The following is a 3788-nucleotide window of genomic DNA, read 5'->3' as shown; positions in this document are numbered from 1 at the left end:
TTAAATGAAGTGAAATGTCCATTTAAGGAGCCAGTCAAAATGAACAGAAGCAGCATGGAGGGTTGTCTGCAAAAACAGCCTTCGCCCCGTGCGTTCTTGGAATTGGCAATTTTGGGACAAACTGCTGATAATAATAGTGTATTCCTCAGGGAAGCAGGGCCTCTGGAGTCAAGCCTGCCTGAATTCAGATCCTAGCTCTACCACTTCCTGGCTGGATGCGTTTACCTGACTCTGCTTACCACCCTCCAATTTCAGTGAATTCACATGAGATCAAAAAAAAAATCTGTATTTTAATATAGCATTGTCAGTGATAAACCATGTACCCTCATAGGCACTGGGAGACTGAAAAATTCAATTTAAGATATCCTGTAGCTAAGAACAGCAGATCCGTAGTGTTTTTATGTAAAAGGCATTATACAATGGGCATTTCCGTACATTCTTCTATCTTACTCTCACATTGACACCTCTAAGAGATAGGAGAGGCATATGTTATACTCGACGACTTTAAAATGAAGAAACTATAATAAATGCAAAAGCACTTTTAAAAACATAAAGTGTCCGACATATGACACCATCACCAAGAAGACTCTCTGAAATGCAAACCTGATGATGTCACTGCACGGGTTAAAAATCTTTCAGCTGTTCCCCGCCACTTAAGTATAAATAGTCCAATCTCCTCAGTATTGCACGCGAGCACCTTCATAGTTCCTGCTATCCCAAACCCCATGCTTTAGCGACACATCCCCCCTATCTTTGTTCCTGTAGTTCCCAGCCCTCCCTCTGAAATGGCTTTCCCTTTCCCCCTAATTCCATCAGGCTCTTTAAATCTCACCTCAAGTGGCACTTCCCCCTCAGAAACCTTTCAGGACCCCCCATACCTGCCCTTCTCTATCCAAGTTAATTAGACTCTCCTCTGGGTTTTTTTACTATTAGGTCCTTCCAGCCATTACACTGCATCTCTCACACCAGCTATAACTACCAGCACATCCATTTATCATATGAGACTAGGACTTCTTTAAAGGCGGAACTGTGTGCTTTTCTTCATTTTATTCCAGAGGCTCCATAAATATTTATAAAATGTGAGTGAATTAAGGCATTCCACAGATCATCTGGGGTTTTGGGGGGTTTTTTGGCTCTAGACATTTTCATATTCACTTCTATTGTTATGCCCTTAAAAAACAAAAAATATTGAACTTTTAAATCCTTTATTACTAAGCAATGAACACTATGGACAACCTCATACATGTCAGAACCTCACCCCATCTCTTACTAGGGATGAATTTCCAAATAAGGTGAGCTTTAGGCAGAGTATGAAAATGTCTAATAAAATCAGAAATCAAGCCGAAACCGGTTTGGCTCAGTGGATAGAGCGTCGGCTTGCGGACTGAAAGGTCCCAGGTTCGATTCCGGTCAAGGGCATGTACCTGGGATCTTTACTGTTGAAAGTATTACAGATATCCCCCCCCCACTCACCCCTCCCACCCCACTTCCTTCCCCTCCCCAGGCCTTCCCTGCACTATTGGCTATGCATATACACTATTAAGCTCATTGGTTAATCTCTTCCCGCCCCCCCCCACAACCCCCAGAAGTAGAAATATTAACAGTATGTTTTCAGACTATCCTCAGTACCAAATTCCCTCAGAAGGCCTGTTCCCTGATCCTCACACTGGGTGATCAGTAGCAAATTTCACACATAATACATCTGAATTTCATATTTGAGCCACAGATATTTATGAACTGGCCCCCAAGTCTATGTTCCATGTATGATTATTGATTATGACTTGTGTAGCAAACAACATGTTACCAATATTTATTTTAAACAAAGTAGTACACTTCCATATTAGGGCTGTTTGTTCTGTTTGCTGTTTAATTTGGTTGCATTCTGTTGCCAATTAATATAATCTTAAAAGTATGTCACTTGGAGGTCTTGAGTGCAGCAACTACCACTAACTTCGTAGCTACCCCACAAATCACTCAATGAACGTTTTACAAAAAAAAAAATAAGACATGGCCCCTGCCCTCATGGAGTCTACAGTCTACTAGCATCAGCGTCTGCTTGTCCATGGCATCCCAAGTCCTTCCGCACTTTGCGCGCATACACTTCAAGTTACTCCCACCAGCTTCGATTAGCTTTCTTACATACTCTCATTCTCCAGACACATACCTGCACGATTATTCTCTCAAATCCCCTCCTTCGCTACCTAAATCAAAATATCCACCTCTGCCACCACAATCACAACTCAAGCCAGAAGCCACCTTCTACCTTCCACAAAAATGTACGGAATACAGGCCTTCCATTCCAACACCCAGGCTTTGCACAAAGCCCCAACAACTTCGCTCCCCATCCTCCTTTCCCGTCTTCCCTTTCTGCTGAGCCAAACATCTGTCACCAGCACTGTCCCTCCTGGTGCCTCAGTCCTGCAGGAGGGCAGGCCGGGGGTGTCTCAACAGGGCAAGAAGTCAGGCCTCAGTGACTAAACACTTTTGGGTACGCCAGACGGGCACTGAGAGCCAGGTCTGCCCCAGCTCCCCAAGCCACCCCTGCTCACTCTCCCCTGGCTCTCAAACAGTCTCTCTGTCCTCCATCCTGCCTCCTCCTCCCCTTGCTCTACTCCAAAAGTCTGGGTGAGACCGGCCAGCATCTCACAAGGGAAGCCAGAAGAAGCTCAGGCTGTTGCCCCAGAAACCCAGAACAGAGAATGGCTGGCTGGGCGCTGTTTGTTTTTCCCTGTAATCAGAAAATCCCACTGGGGGGACTCTAGGGAGACTCTCAGTTGCCAGGGTGGCTGGGATCCTGCCTAGTCCCCTACAGCCCCCTCAGAGGAAGATTAAGTACCAACTTTGCATTATAGAAGGAAGCAAAGCAAGCTGGGTGGGAGGGGGCCCAGAGCCGAGAGTAGGGGATGGGGAGGAAAGGGGGGCTGACCTGGGTGCCGAAGCCAATTTGGAGAAACATGAGGCCTTTGGCCTTTGCAAGAGAACCCCAAGAACATACTCCATCCTACCCCATAACCATTTCTGAGAAAAAAAAATATTGAAGGAAGGGAGAGACAACCACCCCAGGAAGCAACTTTCCTGCACAAAACACATACACACAAACCATACCGGCCCTGCAGGTGGGCGATTGATTTCCAAGCTGTTCTCAGCTTTCAGCTAGGTAAAATGAGCCATCACTTCTGGTTGGACTTTTACGGCCAGTGCAAGGGAACACCGGTTAACAGAACAGAAACATTGGCACCTCCCATATATTAATTAATCAGGAATGCATGACGGCTAAACCCTCCGAAGCTCCTACACGATGCTCGCGGAGATGCTACACTAAAAAAAGAAAGAAAGAAATGGCATCTGAGTTGCTGGAATACCCTCTGCATCCTGGGTACCAAACACCAGGACTCTCTACCCTGGTTAAATCTGCGTAGCTCAGTGCTCCTGGGCAAAGACGAAAATGAAGGCTCTCACAGCTTCCAGCAAACACACTAGTTATTACTGGAGTTCATACTGTACTTTGAGGTTGTCACGGTGGCTACTGCATGTAAATAGGAAAGTTTAATGCAGATGTGTGTAAATAGCTCCTTGCGTTTCAAAGGTATCGATTCATCCAGCCAGAAGACTGGGCCAAACAGCTTAGTCACCAGCAGGCAGGGCAAATCGCTCCATCGATAAATCGGGGCATAAAGTAAATATGGTCATCTCCCTCCCCCACCTTGAGCACCAATCTGTGCTCCGTATCTGGGAGCTGATGCACTGGGCACCCTCCCACCCTCACCACCCACCCCCACCCCCGGCGC

General features: G+C 46.3%; 1 protein-coding gene across 1 annotated transcript in view; it reads right to left on the bottom strand.

Moving 5' to 3' along the window:
- Positions 1–3788, bottom strand: part of DST (dystonin) — a gene marked incomplete at its 3' end in the record, with an annotated part of 256936 nt that overhangs the window by 159263 nt on the left and 93885 nt on the right. The gene's annotated exons all lie outside the window — the stretch shown is intronic.

This window comes from Myotis davidii, unplaced genomic scaffold (genome assembly GCF_000327345.1).
Source record: "Myotis davidii unplaced genomic scaffold, ASM32734v1 scaffold334, whole genome shotgun sequence".
Lineage (NCBI taxonomy): Eukaryota > Metazoa > Chordata > Mammalia > Chiroptera > Vespertilionidae > Myotis > Myotis davidii.
The sequence above is the reverse complement of the archived record's forward strand: the minus strand, read 5'-3'. Positions and strand labels throughout refer to the sequence as shown.